The sequence below is a fragment of the Bos taurus genome, chromosome 14 (genome assembly GCF_002263795.3).
Source record: "Bos taurus isolate L1 Dominette 01449 registration number 42190680 breed Hereford chromosome 14, ARS-UCD2.0, whole genome shotgun sequence".
NCBI classification, from domain to species: domain Eukaryota; kingdom Metazoa; phylum Chordata; class Mammalia; order Artiodactyla; family Bovidae; genus Bos; species Bos taurus.
Window position 1 is genome coordinate 75,388,909 of NC_037341.1, and position 22,691 is coordinate 75,411,599.

General features: G+C 35.2%; 1 protein-coding gene across 3 annotated transcripts in view; it reads right to left on the reverse strand.

The window, feature by feature from the left end:
- The window catches only part of CNBD1 (cyclic nucleotide binding domain containing 1), a 506,340-nt gene that overhangs the window by 113,482 nt on the left and 370,167 nt on the right, over positions 1-22,691 (reverse strand). The window lies entirely within an intron of this gene.

Genomic DNA, 22,691 nt, shown 5'->3' on the forward strand with positions numbered 1-22,691 from the left:
CAAGTCATTTATTTTGCTTGAATAAAAATTTATGTAACTCTTCTACTGTTTTATACATTGTTTATTAAATAATAACAGTATAAAGTTATCTTCAAACATCAGAGCATAATACAGCTATGGACTTATGTGTAAATTGTATAGACATGGGAATTTTTTCATAGACACAACAATTAAAAAGAGTAAAGAGTAGCCGTTTGCCAAAATGTGATATGATAGCAGACATTGTTTTACTTCTTTTAATCAATCAATATACATAAAGAAAAGCATAGAGTCTTCTGGCAATGTTATAGTTAAGAGAAGGATACACTTAAGCCGATACTAAAGAAGCCCACATTCTTAACTTTTCGAGCAGCACTATCATAAATCTTTTCTTGAAAGTCAAGCCTTATATAGAATATAGAGAAGCGTGTATAATATCAAAGAGAATGGAGATCAGCTTGTCTTTGTATTAAAGGCAAGGCAACAACGGAAAAGCTGAACCACTGCAGTAAAACCTATGAGGCAACCTCCCTCCTTAGAGGGGACAGTTGCCGCCTGAGTAATTGTCTATAGTCTCTATACTAATCAGAGAAAATGTTTATCTTAATGAAGACAACACAGCAAAACCCTTTTCATCTATGTAAGCAGGCTGAATTTAATGACATTACAAAAATATGTCTCATTACACTTAAGACATTTTAGATACTATTTGACTAGGAACAGAATTGCACCTACTGCCTGTAAAGATTCAACACCTCTCTCTTGTGTTTCTTAATTTTAATCGTTCAGCCTTTGATCCTGCTTCACATTGCAAAGAACTTACGCCATTGATGTCAAGATAAATGTTGCCATCTCCATACCTTTTCCTCTTGGGTTACACAGAAAGTGATGAACAACATAGAAATATCCAAAGGATTATAATACAGTTTTAAGTGGAAAGATTTAGTCATGGACTACATAGGAGGAATTTTATTCGTTATTATTTGAAGGTAATATTCAGGAAATAAAGTTTATTTGTATTTCAAACTTAGGCTTTTAAAGAGCCTCATCAAAACTCACACTCATATTCTAAAACCTGAAATTATTAGATCATTGTGAAAAGAGGAAACCTGATTTTATCTTAAAGGTAAATAAGAAAGGGAAGAAAATCAGAAGGGTTCATAGAAAGGGAGCATCAGGTATTGTTCTTTTCCTTCTTGTTGTTTATTATATACCAGAGAATAGTAAAAAAAAAAAAATCTAATAAAATAATTTTATTCCAATTTTCAGGTCAGTTAGAAGAAGTCATCATAAGAAAGATAATTCCCAGCTGGCTATTAGAATCAGCACTGGAACAGTTAAGGTCTCAGTTTAGATGGGAACTAGTGATTAGAAAGATTGTTAAAGGACACCTTCTTAATTAAGATAAGCTCAAGTCCATTAGCCTAACAGACCAAAACACAGTTTTGTATCAGAGGATCAGTAAGACTGATGCACCTCTAGCAGAACACACATTAGCTGAATGGATACCAGTTCTTGTAAAACTTGATTACTAGGAAAACAACAATATTAAAGAAACAAATGCTAGCAAGTGCTACTTTTAAACTTTACTTTAAATTTGGGGAAATATTTTTGAACATGTTTTCCTTATGAATATACTTTTTTGCTGTTGCAATGTTGCTAACAAAAATCTTGGTTAGAAACGACTTTGTATTTACAAATGCTGAGTATTTCTGTAAGGGTCCATACTAATGAAACTTTAACCAATATTAAACACTACCTCTTTATTATTTGAAAATCTATATTTATACTCATTTAAGAATACTTATGGCTAAGTGGAAGCAAATATTGAATAGAAATATGTGTCAGAAAAATTGATCACTGACTAATTTCCTAATATACTACACCTTCTGAATTTATGCCAGGTTAAAATAGGTCATTATTCTAAAGTATGAGCACTATATGTAAAATTCTCTCATGCAAGTTAAATACTTGTCACATTACATAGAAATAAAAATAAGTGAGCATTTCTCTAATCTCACAAGTATGAGATTTGGGCGAAAAAAGGTTATATTAATTATTGATAGAGAAAATTCAGAGAAATATGGGTGGAAGAAATTTTAAATTTTGAACATGCCTCAGAAACTATTCCAGGAAAAGAATTTGTGTGCTTAGTTGCTTAGTTGTACCCGACTTTTTGTTGACCCCATGGACTGTGGCCTGCCAGGCTCCTCTGTCCATGGGGATTCTCCAGGCAAGAAAACTGGAGTGGGTTGCCATGACCTCCTCCAGGGGATCTTCCCCAACCCAGGGATCAAACCCAGGTCTCCTGCATTGCAGGCAGATTCTTTACCGTCTGAGCTACTAGGGAAGCCTCTCCAAGAAAAGAATTTACTAATACAATACATTTATAGAATCATTTCACAGAAAGTAACAGAATATGATTGGTTGCTCATTAAAAATTAAGATAAATGAAGAAGGTCCAGACTTGATGTTAGATTCCCTGAACCCTCCTCTCTCCTCCACATTCTTGCTCCTTTTTCCCTTTTCCTCCCATTCCATGCTCCAAGGTAGGACAAATATTGTTGCTTAGAGCTTTTTACTGATGCTGAAGCTGAAACTCTGATACTTTGGCCACCTGATGCGAAGAACTGACCCATTTGAAAAGACCCTGATGCTGGGAAAGATTGAAGGCAGGAGGAAAAGGGGATGACAGAGGATGAGATGATTGGATAGCATCACTGACTCGATGAACATGAGTTTGAGCAAACTCTGGGAGCCGGTGATGGACAGGGAGGCCTGGTGTGCTGCAGTCCATGGGGTCACAAAGAGTTGGACACGACTGAGCAACTCAACTGAACTGAGAGCCTTTTAAAAGTCAGGGCAGAAGAGATTATGGGGATCTGATGCCCAGCCAGATAGCCAAGACACACTCACCTACACTTACCACGTCTTTCTTCGGATCTCCCCCTCTCAATGAAGTCTACTGTGATAGATCATCCTACAGTTTAGCCCTCTCTTTGCCAGCTCTCTTACCCTATTCTCTTTTTCCTCATGGTTTTGTTATTATCTAACATGCTAATTCACTCATTTATTTCTTGTGCTTATTGTGTGTTATGTCCTTTAACCACTAGGATGCAAGCTCCATCAAGACAAGGATCTTTATCTTTACCTTTCATTCATGCACCTACTTGCAAAGTGGCCATTCAATAAATATTTTATGGACAAATGCAACATCTCAATATTGAATTGCAATTTTCTCAAAAAGTCAACTGAGCACAAGAGGAAGCTCATAGCATGGTGCCTTAAGTTTTTATGAAACCAAGCATCATGACTAAAAATTTTGGATGAAATGTTTTTAAGTATATGAGGTGGTACTAGGCAAAAACAAACAGACAAAAACACCAACCTCAAAAGCTAGAAATAAAAAGAGAGTGCAGTCACAGGATAAAGAAAGCCCTAGAGCCAGTGGCAAAGTCTGTCTGAGAGATTAGACATGCACATCCTCCTTCATAAAACCCCCAAGAGCAATATTCTTGTGGGGTGAACTGGAAAAATCCCACCTTACAGAGAGAGTTCCTGAAGATATTTTCCTCTTCTAGTTGTGGTACTATATGACTGGAAAAAGAAAAGAGAAAATCTGTCTGAAAATTCTTAACCATAGCTCATGGTATTGGGAGTAATGTCTACACCATCTATAAGGTACCAAACATTGATTTTTAAATTATAAAGTTGTTTTGCAACTCTAAATCCCCAGGAAAAAATTCTTTCTGAATAAATTCATGCATATCCAGGTTTCAAAAGAGTCCCACAGATATGAAAATACTATTTTAGGGAAACTGAGCCCTTAATAAAATATGTATTACTAGATACATTAGCCGACGAGCTTCATTAATTATAGCCACCATAGTATTAAACTATATTTATATATACATATGTTATAAACATAACTATACGTATATTTAAGTCATGCTTCCCATTAGCTTACACAGTTATTGTTTCTTACATGAACTATGAATTGTTGGCTTAAGAAATGGAAGCATTGCTATTAATGTAACAAAAGAGAAAGTTTTGTAGAAAGAACTAACATTTAAAGGAAGGTCAGTTACATTTACGGTTCCACAGTCAGAATAAATCAAGCTTCATAATTACCATACTTAGAATTTTTATTCCACAAAAGTAGTCGTAAGTAAGCAAATATGGGTCAAGTACCAGAATATTTCTTTCTATGCAGCAGGGGTCGATCATCAAAGAATTTAGGTGACATTACCAATGATTGACTACATGCTAAGCAAACAAATATTAAAAAAAAAAAAAACATTTCAAATAACATAAAAAATGTAATTTGTCATCTTCCAAAAATATTTCCGATTCATGGATATCATTATTCTTTCTTTTGCTTAGCACTGTGATGAATCTTGTTGCATATCTGTGTGTGTGTGTATGTGTGTGCACATGCATACATGTCTGTGTTTAGCCTGACATTTGGAATCAAATTCTATTTTCAATTGAAATGGCAAAATGAACTTATTTCATAGAGTTTTTTAGAGGACTGAAGAGTTAATCTAAATTAATCTGCAAGAAAGAGTACTTTATAAATATCACTTTTAATAGAAGAAAATTATTTTCATATTAAACAGTTTCTTCATTTTCACCTGACAATCATATTAAAATATTTCAACCATAAATTATAATCATTGTAATTGTCCATTTCACAAGGATGCACTGATTAGCAACTTCATTCTGACACTACATAATCATCTACATTGATTTCAGTTAAATTACTTAAGCAATATTGTATTAGAGATGAATAATCATGTACTAAATGGACTGGTCAAGAAAGAACATGAATAGTATGATGCATTTATAATTTATACCTAGGCACCATTTATACCTAGATGATAATTAAATTTGTTCATTGCTTGAAATAATGATTTACTTCATTAACTTCACAATAATTTATTTCAAGATATATTCCACTTTGTATATCTTAATGTAGTCTAGACTAGTGTTACTGATAATCCAGCTTCATTTTTGTATACATTATTATGATGAGAAAAAAAGTGTGAATTTGTTATTTTTAACATTTTTCAAACAACTTTAAAAAATGTGATAAATCCTATTTTCATTTTTTAATGGAATATTATTGTTTAAATTAGATTTTATAAACTTTTTAATTAATCTTCTTTTACAATATCTTTGTTTATTCCTCTGAAACTATTTTTTCCTCTTAATCACATTATTTTCACATGTTAAACAACTCAATATAAATTGCATACCCGTACCCATTATTGCTATTTCTAGTTTCAAGTTAATAACTGGGTTTCCCTGGTGTCTCAAAGGGTTAAGAATCCACCTGCAATGCAGGAGACCCGGGTTCCATCTCTGAGCTGGGAAGATCCCTGAAGAGGGAATGGCTACCTACGCCAGTATTCTTACCTGGGGAAGTCCATGGACAGAGGAGGTGGCAGGCTATAGTTCATTTCCATCTTAAGTAACTTCTGTAGCATACTTTCAGGTTAAATAGCTTATTGAACTTCCTCCCATGTGTGCAGATTATTTTCTAACACTTTTGTCAAAGTTTCCTTTTTTATTTTATCAAATATATTCAATATACCCAAAACCTAATTCTTACCCTATGCCATGTTTGAATTTTAGAACTGGTAGAGGCTGATTAATACATTCTAACATGATAAGTTAACAAATTTGTTTTTCTAAGAACATTTTTATTTTAAAAATGACTTGCCTTTCCCCTCTGATACATGATACATCCTCCATTATATACTATATATTATTCTCCTGCACACTGGGTTTTTTTTATACACTAATGGTCTAAATGAAATGAAAAAGTTGTTTGAGGTTTTATAAGAAATAAATTTACAGCATGTGTCAAAATTCTTTAACATTTTAGACACATTGATGAAATGGATCTAATTGTAAGAATTTTTCTTAAGGAAATAATCAGGTATTTAAATATATAAGTAGACAAAACTGTACGTATTATATGTATACATAAAATATATTTTATGCAACTTGAAAATCAATAGGGAAATGCTTAAATAAAACATGATAATCCATTGAATATATTATATCATGCTTCCATTAAAATTCAAGGGGCTTCCCTGATTGCTCAGCTGGTAAAGAATCTGCCTGCTATCCGAATTGCAGGAGACCCCAGTTTGATTCCTAGGTTGAGAAAATCTGCTGGAGAAGGGATAGGCTACCCACGCCAGTATTCTCAGGCTTCCCAGAGTGGCTCAGATGGTAAAGAATTTGCCTGCAATGCCAGAGACCTGGGTTCAGTCCCTGTGCTGCGAAGATCCCCTGGAGAAGGGAACATCCCCTGGAGACAGGAATGTTCTGGCCTGGAGAATTCCATGGACTATATAGTCGCAAAGAGTTGGACACAACTGAGCAACTTTCACGTCATTTCACTTCTTCACTAAAATTCATAACTTTAGAAACTGTTCCTGATGTGGAATATGCTAATTTTATAAAAGCCAGTGGAAATGAGTTCATTAACTCTATAATATTTAACTTTGGTTGAAAATATGCAAAAACTGTTTGCTTCTGAGTTAAAAATCTGGCAAAATATAGGAAAAGCTTGATGACTGTAACAGTCAATGTTTGTAAGTATAAATTATGCTTTGTAATATTCAGTATACAAGTATATAATAAATGTAGACATTGCTTATATATTATTTCATTATTACATTAGATAAAACATTTTTAAAAATAAATGTTTTTAGCAACTGATTTATAATGTGGTCTCTGGTAGAGGTATACCATAATTACAGAATAAAAATAAGTTGGTTTTCAGCAACATGGTATAATAACAAACCCAAGACCTTCCTTCCTCTCGCAGAGACACTGATTCCACACCAATCCATAGACCAAGTCTATTTGTCAGAAGTCCAGAAACTAAATAAGAGTCTCTTGTCAGCCAGGTAAGCACAAAACCAGCCATATCAAAGCTGGTTAAAAAAACACCCATGGAACACACTTGTCATCGTCTCCCCATCACTCCCTCCCCCAGCACAACTCCACAGGATCAGGAGAAAATTACTGCTTCTGATTTCTGTCCAGGGAGGGAGAGAGAAGGCTGGACTGTATGTCCAAAGCTTTGAACTTTCAGGGGAACTTCCTGAGCCATTGGATTCCGCCTTGCTTCTCTGAGAGCACAGATAGAGCTTTATCTAGATGCCTGGGGACCTCTGAGAACAAATAAGAGCTGAGTAGCATGTTCCCCAGAACACGCGTGGTGCAGCAAAGTCCAAAACAGCTTGTGGCCTCTCCCTCAGGGGAGAGAGAAGACTGAGGCAGGCATCACCGCTCCGGCTTTTCCGTGTGCTGCCTGATTTGCATCTTGTCTGAAACTGAGCACTGACGGGAACAGGGTGCCAGGTTGAGATCCACTGAGAACAAACACTTCCCTGCGTGTACCAGAGTCTGCAGTACGACATACAGACAGTATGCAGCAGTCCTGACTCGGACTTGGCAAACCTCTTCAACAAGGAGATTAAACACACAAGACCAGAGAAAATGCATTCCCGGAAAAGGCTTCAGAGATCGCTAGTATATCTAGCTAGGCTGACTGAAGAAGTTCCTCCCTGTGCAGAACTATGTCACAAAGACTGGGAGAAGAATGGTTTTTCACACTCCAAAGTTCTGACAGAAGATATCTAGACATACAAAAAGTAGGGAAATATGGGACATTCAAAGAAACAAATTAAATCACAAGAAAATGATCCTAAAGAAATGAAGAAATATGAATTAACAGAGAATTTAAAATAGCCATCATAAATAGGTTCAGTAAATTAAAAGAGAGAACAGACATGTAAATAATTGACATCAAAAAAATTCTGTAGAGGAACTGAATAAAAATTCTAGAACTGAAGAATTAAAATAACTGAATTGAAAAATTCACTGTAGGGACTTAGCTTTTGACTAGCCATAAGAAAGAATCGGCACACTTGAAGACAGGACTTTGAAAATTATTGAGGCTTAAGAGCAAGAAATTAAGGAGAAGAAAAAGGATAAAAAAAAAAAAAAAAAACAAGAGTAAGAAAAGTGAAGAGAACGTAGCGGATTGCGGGACATCATCACATAGTACAGCATACGCATTATATGAATCCCGGAAGAGAAAAGAAAGGGTCAGGGAACCTTTGTTACATATGCATCCCATAAACTAGTAGAAAGAGAACATTTGTAAGTAGGAACATGGAAAATATAAATAAAGCAAATCAAATTTCTAGAGATGAGAACTAAAGTATCTGACATGAAAAATACACAACCTACACGGTAGACACTACAGACACAATGATTAGTCACTTAGAAGATATGATGATGGAAATTATCCAAAATGAAGTGGAGAAGGAAAAAAAAAGAGGATCAGACATGTATACACAGACACACAGAGAACAGAGCACACTGAGCCATGGGACAGGCTTAATCCATCTAGTACATGTTATTTGCATACCCAAAAAAGACTGAGCGAGCACTTTAAGAAATGACATCCAAAATATCCCACACTTAATTAAAACTAATATTCCACCTCATAATAGCAAAATATACATTGGTTACACGTATGCACGGAACACATACTACATAGACCTTATTCTGGGCCATATAAAAAGTCTCAATAAGCTTCACTTCAGTTCAGTCGCTCAGTCGTGTCTGACTCTTTGCGATCCCATGAATCGCAGCACACCAGGCCTCCCTGTCCATCACCAACTCCCGGAGTTCACCCATACTCACATCCATCGAATCAGTGATGCCATCCAGCCATCTCATCCTCTGTCGTCCCCTTCTCCTCCTGCCCCCAATCCCTCCCAGCATCAGAGTCTTTTCCAATGAGTCAATTCTTCGCATGAGGTGGCCAAAGTACTGGAGTTTCAGCTTTAGCATCATTCCTTCCAAATCCCAGGGCTGATCTCCTTCAGAATGGACTGGTTGGATCTCCTTGCAGTCCAAGGGACTCTCAAGAGTCTTCTCCAACACCACAGTTCAAAAGCATCAATTCTTTGGCCCTCAGCCTTCTTCACAGCCCAACTCTCACATCCATACATGACCACAGGAAAAACCATAGCCTTGACTAGACTGACCTTTGTTGGCAAAGTAATGTCTCTGCTTTTCAATGTGCTATCTAGGTTGGTCATAACTTTCCTTCCAAGGAGTAAGTGTCTTTTAATTTCATGGCTGCAGTCACCATCTGCAGTGATTTTGGAGCCCCAAAAAATAAAGTCTGACACTGTTTCCACTGTCTCCCCATCTATTTCCCATGAAGTGATGGGACTGGATGCCATGATCTTCGTTTTCTGAATGTTGAGTTTTAAGCCAACTTTTTCACTCTCCACTTTCACTTTCATCAAGAGGTTTTTTAGTTCCTCTTCACTTTCTGCCATAAGGGTGGTGTCATCTGCATATCTGAGGCTCTCAATAATGAGCTTAAAGATATTTAAATCATACAAAATATGTTCTTTAACTAAAACAAAATTAAATTTAAAATTATTAACCTGCAAAATCTAAAATATTTTTAAGTTTAATAACATATTTCCTAGGAACAGGTGAAAGAGGAAAAATAAAATTAGAAAGCATTTTGAAAGATGAAAACAAAAAGAGTAACATACCAAAATTTGCATAAGCATCCAAAGCAGGACTTAGAGGGAATAACATTAAGTGGCAATATTAAAAATGAAAAAAAATCTCAAATCAGTAGCCTCAGCTTCTGGCTTAAGACACTAAAAGTCTGAATTAAAGTCAAAATACACAGGAGAAAGGAACTAATAAAGATAGGAGTACAAGTCAATGAAAAAGAAATCAGAAAAATGACAGGGAAAATAGATGAAAATCAAAGTTGTTTCTTTGAGAAGATTAATAAAATTGAGATATCCCTATCCAGGCAGTCACAAACACACAAAAAACACCCTCTGCTCAAAGTGTGATTATTACCCCATTTTACAAAGGAGAAAATAAGGCACAGAGAAGTTACATGATTTACTCAAGGCCTCACAATTAGAAAGTGTACAGGCAGGATTGAAACCCAGATTATCTTTCTTCTGCAGCTATTCTTTTAAATATATATTAAATATATATTTACAAATTCATATCAATATTTAATTAGCTGTATCAAATATAAATATTATATACAAAGTAATAATTACCCACTGTCTGGCCCTTTTTCACTTTTCAGTGTATCTTGTATATCATTATGCATTTGTACATTTATTTGTACATATACAGATGCATAATGTACTTTATGATCGTACATTATGCATCTGTATATGCTTCATTCTTTATATTGGGAAGATCCCCATTATACAAACGTTCCCTAATTTATTAACCAGCCCATTACTGATGGATATTTGCTTTCTAAAGCAAAAAAAAATTGTTGCACATATATCTTTGAATAAACAAGTGCACATTTACTGGTAGTATATATTTTTAGAAGTAGAAATTATTAATATAAAGATTGTTATGTTTTTATAGATTTTTGCCAGATTAGTCTTGAAGCATGTCAAACCAAGTGATATGCCTACCTAAAAGCACATAAGATTCTTGTTTTCCAATCCTAGAAAATCTTTGTTAATGAAATTTTGAATGATTGTCAATCAAATAGAAAATGTCAATTACATAAAATTGAATTTTCAAAACGATGAGCAAAGGTGAATGATAAGAATTGTCTTTTCATTCTCCTTTCTTCATTTCCTCTCCCTCTCTTTCTACCCACCAGAGATTTTACAATTAATTGGTTAAGAGCCATTTTATATTAGGAATCATTTTTCTCAGGTGTACAACATTTTTATCAGCTTGCTTTTATGTATTAATACCTATGAATCACACTGCCATGCAGAATACTGAATTTTTATTATTCTAGGATTAATATTTCAGTTTTAATTTTGAAATTTTAGTTTCAAAAAGATATTTTACATGTTTCTTTAGCCATGCGTAAAAGAGCATCTTCCACCAAAAGTTAGGAAGTAAATTTGCCAGTGTTCCCTTATAATGGTGCTATGACATCCTAGTTTACACAGAGGCTTTTAATCCACCTGAATGCATTTGTCTCATTTTAATACTTGTCCAACAATCAGGCATTTAATAAACTATCTTTTCCCTAATCTTTTGAAACAACACCTCTGTATTATATTAAATTGCCATATTTTTCCTATTTCCTTAGTATTTCAAACAATCTGCTTACCAAATGAAATATTTGATTTACATTACATTCTCAAAAATGACAGAATGATCTTCTTGCATACTGCATATATGTGAATCTTATGTGTGTATCTATGTGTTTAATTCAATCTCTAATGAAAATGCAACATTCAAAAAATGAAGATAATGGCATCGGGTCCCATCACTTCATGGCAAATAGTTGGGGAAACAATGGAAACAGTGACAGATTTTATTTTGGGGGGCTCCAAAATCACTGCAGGTGGTGACTGCAGCCATGAAATTAAAAGACGCTTGCTGCTTGGAAGAAAAGCCATGACAAACCTAGACAGCATATTAAAAACAGAGGCATTACTTTGCCAACAAAGGTCCATCTAGTCAAAGCTATGGTTTTTCCAGTGGTCATGTATGGATGTGAGAGTTGGAGCATAAAGAAAGCTGAGTGCCAAAGAATTGATGCTTTTGAACTGTGGTGTTGGAGAAGGCTCTTGAGAGTCCCTTTACTGCAAGGAGATCCAATCAGTCCATTCTAAAGGATATCAGCCCTGGGTGTTCTTTGGAAGGAATGATGCTAAAGCTGAAACTCCAGTACTTTGGGCACCTCACGCTAAGAGTTGACTCATTGGAAAAGACTGATGCTGGGAGGGATTGGGGGCAGGAAGAAAAGGGGATGACAGAAGATGAGATGGCTGGATGGCATCACTGACTCAATGGATGTGAGTTTGAGTGAACTCCGGGATTGGTGATAGACAGGGAGGCCTGGCGTGCTGCGATTCATGGGGTCGCAGAGTCGTACATGACTGAGCAACTGAACTGAACTGGACTGAACTGAAAGGAACATTGGAGAGACTGAATAACAGCATCAACGTTGGTATAATCTACTCCATGAAAATTTAATCAAATTAACTATTTTTAGGCATGTTAAAATATTCACATTTTTATTACATGTACCTCTGGTATCAGCAAGGATCTCACTAATATTCTAGAAGAAGCTGCCACTAAATATGATCAGTCTTCTAAAAAAAAAAAAAAAAAACCAGACAGGAAAATGCAAGATACAAAATGGAAGGGAAGATTTTTGTCTTGGTGAGTATTACTCAAATTATTTCTATTGCTGACATATCTTTTCTAACATCATTATATAATAAAAGTAAATGAACTATTAAAAATGTTATATTTTTAACTAACTTATTTTTTACATCTCTTACCACTTATTTAACAATAAATAATTTTTAAACCTGTATTATTCTAGTTAAGAGAACATTACAACAAAATATAAGGTATCAGTGCTCCCTATGATAAAAATATCACTTTCTTCTCAAAGACATCCCAGGTGAATGAGTGGCTGAGGTAGTTTGTTAAGTAATATTCTTGAGGTTCACACACATTAAAAACTATTTATATCACTTTCATGATTGAAAGATTTGTCCAAGTATTACATATTATATTTCTACTCTTTAAAACTATGTCTTAAATATTCATAAATGCATGAATAAATTAAGGAGCCAAAGTACTTCTTGAGAACAACTGCTTAAGCATATAAAATTGTTCTGTGTAAAATACTTGAATAATTATTGTCACCTTATTCAAACACATCATTCATTCTTGAATAGCAACCCAAATTTGATTTATACTTTATATTTTATGGTAAATATTATTTCCAGATAGGTTTCAGCAACATTTTCTAAAATAATATTTGTCAAGCAAACATAAGTGGATTAATATTAATATAGTATGTGTAAAAAGAAGGAAATCTCTCAAGTTCAATAACGGTCTTGTCTAAAATAGAATTTAGGTACACGGTATTTTAGTATAAAACCTATCCAAACTTTCTGAGTGAAGAATTTGCTTTATGTTAAAATAAACATTGGAAAATGGCATTTTCCTCATAAACATGGTTAAAATTTAAATAATGCATAATTCAAAAAATGAAAGCATGCCATTCGAGAACTTCAGGCAGAACTGTTATAGCCTTTAAGCATAAACGTATATGAATGTGCATATTTTTCTCAGGGCAATTATTAATCTCATTGCTCTATGAGTGTGTGTGCTCAGTTGCTCAATTGTGTCCTGCTCTTTGTGATCTAGTGGATTGTAGCCCACTATGCTTCTTTTTCCATGGAATTTTCCAGACAAGCTGTAACTGTCTCCTAAATGCTTCTGTAAAATGTGGGAGCCTAAAGAGATCAGGAGAGAAACAGGTTCGACATGTCTGCGCTCTACTGATCCAAGATTTGTCTTGTTTCAACAAAGGACTTTTATGGAGTACTATTATCTGAAACTTCTAAGTCTTGTAAAGTCCTAGATTGAATAAAAATATATAAATAACACTTTTATTAAAGTTTGAAAAACAACATATGGACTTACGAGTAATTGCTCATGTGGTTGTCATTGGCTGTAGACATGCAAAAACATTAAAATAGGAAATAAGAATACTATAGTCACAGGTAGATTAAGCCCCTAGCAGTCTTAATTTTCTTTCTTTTTACAAGCAATGTAAATATCCACTGTATTTCACAGAAGTTGAAGACCTGATCATTTTGTGATTAACTAGTAGTTTGGGAAATCTTGAATAAACAGTTGGTTGGGATCCAAAATGTGTAACAATACCACTGATATAAATTCAGTAGTGCTAATATTTAAAGAGTCAAAACTAATCATGTGGTTATTGTCCCAAAAGAATATAGGAGGTTGTGCATATGTAACTCACACATAGTCATGAAAAATAGATTTACCAAAAAAAAAAGTATGAACTTGTTAAAATTAGATTATTATCTCAAAGCACTGATATGGTTCTTCAAGAAGATTAAGTTTTGGGTTTGCAAGAATATTCATTCAAGTTTTCCTATAAGCTGTTACAGAAAAACCTGAACAAACTTTTTGGCCAACCCAATACAAGAGAGTAACTTGCTTTAAAGAAAAATGAGAAAAGTCTTCCAGTAACACTCAGTCCAAGAGATAGTCTAGGTGATAGATACAGATTTTTGCTTTGTTGAAACTATGGAAGCTTACAAGATTCTTCTTTTAAAAAGAATGAGCAAGAATCATTTTAGTGACTTCAGAAAATTCATGCAGGGGATTACATTTTGTGAAGCAATATGAAGGCAGTTGCAAATATAAATACATGAAGCAATATCGCCAGAAACATGGCCTCTGAGAAATTTAGAGGAAAGTTTGTAATTTTAAGAACCAAACCTAATAGCACAATACCTCTTCTTAGGCACCAGGAAATGACAGGTCTATGAGGCTATAGCAGGATGCAGAAGCAGAAGTGGTTTGGAACCGTGAAGGCAGAGAAGACAAAGCATAGCTGGGCCGCACTGGAGGTGGCGCTTTCACGACTTCTGCCTGAGTGCTGCACAAACGCTTTAAAGAACGTTGTGTAATACCACACTTCCACTTGGATAAAGCATGTACTTTTGTTGTCTCAACAGCACCGTAGAAACACACTTATCCCCTTTGGCATTCCACGTAGTTCTAGGAGGACTTTACCATTTTCCAGAGGCAAGACTGTGATCCAGATCCAGCTGAACAATAAATTCCAACCCTAGCCAGAGTGAGTTGTTCCGAGAGCACGTGAGACTCAAGCTTAGCAGTGAGTCATACCAGATTTTTCCTGGAACAATCAGAAAAAGGACTTGTTCACAGGGATTGTTGGCTGTGATGAAAATGCATCCTGTAGTTATTTTTTGCCGTAATATGGGAACCATGGTAGAGAAGAAAATGAAGAGAAAGCAAAACTGAATAAAGGACTAAAACAAATAATCACAGTGAATTTAGTTCAGATCTTGGGTCCAGTTGTTTCTGAAAGAGAAGTTCCTAAGCTTCCTAGTTATGTTACGTTTTGTTGTTTCTCATTCTTGATTTACTGAGTCTGACTTCTGTAATGGAAATGCAAAAATACCCAATAAAATATACTAAAGTTAGAATCCCTAAAGTCTTCCTGTTAGGCTCTGATCACTTAAATTTTTAGCAAAAGTTCTCTTAACCAGACTCCATTTAATATATGACAAGTTAAATGTCTCTGTAAACATAACACATGCCCTTGTCTCATTGAATATCTACAGCTAATCAGTGGTACTTCAATAGCCTCATGTCCTTCAATTACCATCATGTGAGTTGTATTCTTGACAACAGTCAATTGTGTTTGTTAAGAAATGCTGTTCATATTATTTGTATTTGTCATTGTAATTAAAATTTTAATTCAAATATTAAACTAAAAAATATTTTACACATGAAAGAGTTCATATTTCTATGAAATCTAAAGATGAATCTATCAGAAGGTGAATCTACCAGAAAGGACTAATAACTGTGAGTTGCAAACTAAAATATTCTAGCTATAAGATTTTATTTTTTGTTCTTCTTTAAATGACTTGCTAGCAGAATTCATGCAAGTTAAAAAAAAAAAATAAACCATACACATCTATAATGTGGATCCATTTTCAAAGAGGCCTTATTCCTCCATCAAAACATGAGACATACATGGCAACCATTTCAAATAAAATAAAGGCTTAATCTACCAACGAGTCATTTATATGACTCTAATTTTATTTCAGTTAAGTTGCCACTTACTGATACTAACATACCAGTACATCTGTAAATTTTTAGCCTCTTAGAAGTTAACATGTCTAGCTTTCAATTTAGCAGTAAACAATTTAAAAAATATTTTTTTAAGTTCTTTACTATGGATTCTAAATGCAATGAGGACAGACAGTTCTGGGTATTATATGACTGGGTATTAATGGGTATTAATGATTCTACAGAGTTCTGGGTATTATATGTCGTATGTACTTGCAGATTCAGATATGAATTATTTTTGTTATCACATTCTTTACATCTAGTCACTCTGTATATATTCACGTACCCAGAAATAATTTTTTTAAAGTTTCCATTCTTGAGAATAATATTAATAAAATTAATCCATAAACATCTAAAAATATTTTATAACAAAAATATAATTATATTGAACTTTTGGTGAATATCTATTTATTTCAACTGCAAGTAGGGCTAATTGTGGGTGACTGATCTACATATGTTCTCCATGTATTAACAGTTGCTAGTTAAATCAAGAATCCCAGGGGTGAAAACAATGTTTTGCTTTACTTTCACTATTTTTTTCTTTTAGTTTTACTGAAATACAGTTGGAATATAGCATTGTGTAAATCACTTGTCACATCAGAATGATTTGCCTTGTGTACCCCATGAAATGATGATCAGAACTTAGTGAAAATCTTTCATCTGATATAGACACAATATTAAAGAAATGGAAACAAAAATATGTTTCTTGTGATAAGAACTTTTAGGATTTACTCAACACATTTGGTGTTAATTACATTTACATGTCATACACTGTCCTTGAGTGTGTTTGCATACTCAGTCATTCAGTCACGTCCAACTCTCTGCAACCCCATGGACTGTAGCCAGCCAGGCTCCTCTGTCCATGGGATTTTCCAGGCAACAATACTGGAGTGGGTTGCCATTTCCTCCTACAGGGGATCTTCCTGACCAAGGGATCAAACCCTCATCACCTGCATCTGCATGGGCATATGAATCCTTTACCACTAAGTCATGGGGGAAGCCACATTATAACCCGGGCATTTATTTATCTTATAACTGAAAGCTTATACCTTTTGATCACTTTTATCCAGTTACCTGTCCTCCAGACTCCACCTCTGGTAACCACAAATCTGATCTCCCTTTCTATGATTTGTTTGCTTTAGAAGTGTAAATGAATTGCAACACTAAGTTACTTCTATTATATAACATAGGAGGGCATGGCAACCCAGTGTAGTATTTTTGCCTGGAAAACCCCCTGGACAGAACACTTAGTGGGCTACAGTCCATGGGGTCACAAAGAATCGAACATGACTGAGCGACTAAGCACAGCACACATGCAACGTAGTGTGATTTGATATTTCTATTCATTTAAACATGATCACCATTATAAATCATTACAATATAAGATATTAGTTACTGACTGTCTTTGCCCTGTACATTTGATATCCATGACTCATTTACTTTCCCACTGAAATTTTATACCTCTTAATATCCCTCACCTATTTCTTCAACTATTGTTTTCTTAATTTCTCATTATTTTCTCCTTATTTTCAGCCCTCTTTCCCCTTAGTTAACAATGACAAATCCAAGATCAGATCTACATCACAAGTACCAGAGAAAAGGAGGGAGAATTGGAAGACACAGCCACCTCCCTGCAGGGATTAGCGTGGCTCAAATTCACCTCCTGTCCCCATCACCATACTGTGTACCCTGGTAGAAGGTTGCATCTGCCAAGAGAGAGCTGAACCATTTTTAAGTCCACTCAGAGATGACATATGGTCTGGGGTAATTTCCATTAGCTAGTCCTCATGCTGTCTCATATTTAGACTGAAGCATCTGTACTCATTCTGTTTTTAAAGAAGTCAGTTCAATTCAGTCGCTCAGTCATGTCTGACTCTTGGGGACCGCATGGACTACAGCACCCAAGATGCCCTGTTCATCACCAACTCCCAGAGCTTACTCAAACTCATGCTCATTGAGTTGGTGATGCCATCCAACCATCTTATCCTCTGTCATCCCCTTCTCCTCCTGCCTTCAATCTTTCCCAGCATCAGGGTCTTTTCCAATGAGTCATCTCTTCACATCAGGTGGCCAAAGTATTGGAGTTTCAGCTTCAGCATCAGTCCTTCCAATGAATATTCAAGACTGATTTCCTTTAAGATTGACTAGTTGGATTTCCTTGCAGTCCAAGAGACTCTCAAGAGTCTCCTCCAACACCAAAAGCATCAATTCTTCAACACTCAACTTTCTTTATAGTCCAAATCTCACATCCATACATGACTACTGGAAAAACCATAGCTTTGACTAGTCGGACCTTTTTTGGTAAAGTAATGTCTCTACTTTTTAATATGCTGTCTAGCTTGGTCATAAGTTTCCTTCAAAGGAGCAAGCATCTTTTAATTTCATGGCTGCAGTCACCATCTGCAGTGAAGTTAGAGTCCCCCAAATAAAGTCAGCCACTGTTCCCACTGTTTCCCCATCTATTTGCCATGAAGTGATGGGACCAGATGTCAAGATCTTAGTTTTCCTAAAGTTGAGTTTTAACCCAACTTTTTCACTCTCCTCTTTAACTTTCATCAAGAGGCTCTTCAGTTCCTTTTCACTATCTCCCATAAGAGTGGTGTCATCTGCATATGTGAGCTTATTGATATTTCTCCTGGCAATCTTGATTCTAGCTTGAACTTCAAAATTCTTCAAAAGATGGGAATATCAGGCCTCCTTATCTGCTTCTGAGAAGTCTTATGCAGATCAAGAAGCAACAGTTAGAACTGGACATGGAACAACAGACTTGTTTCAAGTAAAGAAAGGAGTATGTCAAGGTTATATATTGTCACCCTGCTTATTTAACTTATGTTCAGAGTACATCATGAGAAATGCTGGACTGAATGAAGCACAAGCTGGAATCAAGATTGCTGGGAGAAATATCAACAACCTCAGATATGCAGATGACACCACCCTTATAGCAGAAAGTGAAGAACTAAAGAGCCTCTTGATGAAAGTGAAAGAGGAGAGTGAAAAAGTTGGCTTAAAGCTCAACATTCAGAAAACGAAGATCATGGCATCCCGTCCCATCACTTCATGGGAAATAGATGGGGAAACAATGGAAACAGTGACAAACTTTATTTTGGGGGGCTCCAAAATTGTTGCAGATGATGACTGCAGCCATAAAATTAAAAGATGTTTGCTTCTTGAAAGAAAAGTTATGACCGACCTAGACAGCTTATTAAAAAGCAGAGACATTACTATGCCAACAAAGGTCCATCTAGTGAAGGCTATGGTTTTTCCAGTAGTCGTGTATGGATGTGAGAGTTGGACTATAAAGAAAGTTGAGCACCAAAGAATTGGTGCTTTTGAACTCTGTGGTGTTGGAGAAGATTCAAGAGTCCCTTGGACTACAAGGAGATATAATCAGTCAATTCTAAAGGAAATCAATCCTGAATATTCATTGGAAGGACAGATACTGAAGCTGAAACTCCAATACTTTGGCCACCTGATGCAAAGAACAGACTCATTTGAAAAGACCTTGATGCTGGCAGAGACTGAAGGAGGAAGGAGAAGGGGACAACAGAGGATGACATGGTTGGATGGCATCACCAACTCAATGGACATGAATTTGAGTAAATTCCAGGAGATGGTGATGGACAGGGAGGCCTGGTGTGCTGCAGTCCATGGGGTCGCAAAGAGTTGGATACGACTGAGCGACTGAACTGAACTGAACTGTAATGCCTAAGTGAAAACAGAAAAAGAGAAGAGGGCACAGAGGGCTTTAATCACATGTCTGTTCCTCACTGTTTATTATAGCAATAAAAGTTTCTTAAAACATTAGACAATTTGGTGTTTCTTCTAAAAGAGAAAGCAGGGAACATTCTATAAATTGAATGTGATTTAATAAGAGCATGGGGACTAGAAAAGTTTGGCCAGCAGTACAAGCAGAGTAGTAGACATATAAATTGATGAAGGAAAGTTATTCCTCAGAGTTCACAATGGCAAATAAGTGGAATAATACTCTCGACTTGACTTAAAAGAAACAAACAAACAAAACTCCAGATTGTGTACTGCCTGGAGTCTGACACACCTATGTCTGCTAACACAAGGGCAGTTTTCTTTTGACTTTTCCAAACACCAGAACACTTCCTGAAGAAATAAGACAGTATAATGGAAAGGGGATTCATTTTTTCATTAGTCCATTCTGGATTTCAAATATTATAAAAGTCTAATTTTGGAAAAGTACATTTTGAGCTTTAGTTTTCCTTAATATCAGTTTCCCTTAATATAGTTTCCCTTTGTGAATATAAAATGAGTATACTTATGATATATTTATATATATTAACTTTCTGGAATTTCCAGTTAGCTTTATTACAAAAATGTATAGTAATGTAGTTATAATCTCAATATTAGAAATCAGATTTATCAAATCACTTGAAAATGTTTTGCTAATAATTTGTTAAAAATGCCTTTTAATACCAAGTTCCCTGATGCCTCAGACAGTAAAGCGTCTGCCTACAATGTGAGAGACCCGGGTTCAATCCCTGGGTCAGGAAGATCTCCTGGAGAAGGAAATGGCAATCCACTCCAGTATTCTTGCCTGGAAGATCCCTGGATGGAGGAAACTGGTAGGCTACAGTCAGTCCATGCAACCCGCAAAGAGTCGGACACGACTGAGCGACTTCACTTTCTTTCACTTTCCCTGATGCTTATAGAATATAATTTAATTTAAATAAAGTCTACACTAATAATTATAGAAATATAAATATCACTTTATCAGGGCTATTAATATCTATGAAGATGAAGTTGTGTGGTTTCTCAATAGACCTGTTTATTAGTATGATATTGTCTGTTTAAAAATGAAAATGAAAATATTAAATGTAATGGTTTTCACATTCCTGAAGTAATCTTACCCACTCCCAACACACACATGCATACACATACATTTTTACTCATCTGTAAATGTGTAATTCCAGAGAAATTTAAGACATTGAAATGTAAGAGTTAGGAAAACAAACTTATAATTCCATGATCTACCTTCTTACCTAGAGTCACTTTTTAGGAAGTAGCCATTATAATTATTTTTAAAAAATCTGTTTTAACAAAAGCAGACATATAGTTCATCTTTACTATCAGTAATTCTAAAAATCCAGTTCTGTAAATCTTTTACATCAATATTTTTGCTTCTTTTTATGTTTTCCAATAGCAAGAAGAGTATCTAAATCTCTGCTGTCCACTATGGAACCACTAGCCATATGCATCTGTTGAGAATCGGAAAGCAGTGAAGCCAATCAGAGATGTACTGGAAGTGTAAAAAACACATTGGATTTTTAAGATTGACTTTGAACACTTATTCTTAATAAAATGATGTAAAGTATCTAATTAAGCTTCCCTGGTGGCTCAGACTGTAAAGTGTCTGCCTGCAATGCAGGACACCTGGGTTCGATCCCTGGGTTGGGAAGATCCCCTGGAGAAAGAAATGGCAACCCACTCCAGTACACTTGCCTGGAAAATCCCATGGACAGAGGAGCCTGGTAGACTACAGTCCATGGGGTCTCAAAGAATGGGACAGGACTGAGTGACTTCACTTTCAAAGTATCCAATTAGTAATTTTATGTTGGTTGCCTATTGAAATTGTATATACTTAGCTAACACAGTTTTGCTTTCCATAATTAGCAATGGTCTGAATATACTAAGTGGAAAATTCAAGAAATAATTAATAAATTCTAAATTGTACCTTGTTCTGAGTAGCCTGATGAAATCTCACCCTGCCCGGCTCTGTGGCACCAGTATGTGAATCATCCCTTTGTCTCCCGTGTCCTGCCCATTAGTCGCTTAGCAGCCATCTTGGTAATCAGGTCAACTGCTGGGCTTGTGTTCAAGTGAGTCTTATTGTACTTAATTATGACACAAAGCTGCAAGAGTAGTGATGCTAGTAATTCATATATGCCAAAGAGAAAGTAAGTGCTTCCTTTAAATGAACAGGTAAAAGCTCCTGAATTAATAGGTAATGGGAAAAAAAAAATAGTATGCTGAGGTTACTAAGATACACAATAAGAGTGAATCTTCTATCTGTGAAATTGTGAAGAAAGGAAAAGAAATGTATGCTAATTTTGTGGTCACACTTCAGCTTCAGAAGTTACAGCCAAAGTGTTTGGTAAGTTTTTAGTTAAGATGGAAAAGACATTAAATTTGTACAGTAAGATGTTTTGAAAGAGAAAGGTTACAGTCACGACTTTTATTATATATATTGTTATAATTATTCTATTTTATTTTTAGTTATGGTTGTTAATCTCTTCACTCTGCCTGTTTAGTTAAACTTTATCATAGATATATATGAATAAGAAAAAAGACAGTATACATATAGGGTTTGTGCTATACACATTTCAGACATTCACTCTAGGTCTTGGATTGTATCCCCTACAGATAAGGAGGGACTGCACTATATTAAATTTAATTTAATTTGCTTCTTTTTACTTTTTTAAACGTCACTGCTAAAAACTTTAAAATGTTTATGTGCCTTCTATTCTATTACAGTTGGACAGCTTTGTTCTAAGATGCATACTTCTGCAAAATCATATATTATTACATTATAATACTTTGTGAATTATATATTCAGTTTCATGTTTTTTTTAAAAAAAAAAAACTTATTTCTCTTTATATAGCCATCAGGGGTACAGTGGAAAAGATCATCATAGGTAATTACAGTCTTACCAAACTATACAGACTCTTCCTCTAATTTCTGCTTCGATAGAATCATTCTTACTTCTTTATTTCATCTTTTTAGACATACTCAAGACCTCATCATACAGAAAAGGAGTCCTTTGGTCTAATCCATGTTCTTTTCCTGGGCAGACTTATTGTATAATTCTGGTTTGATTTCATACCGTAATGGGTTAGGCCTTAGAATTTCAAAGTAAATAAAGCAACTTTATTTTTATTATCACTTCCCATCCCCCTTAAAATTCATAACACACCATACACTATATATCTAATCACCTACTTCCATAATTCTGGTG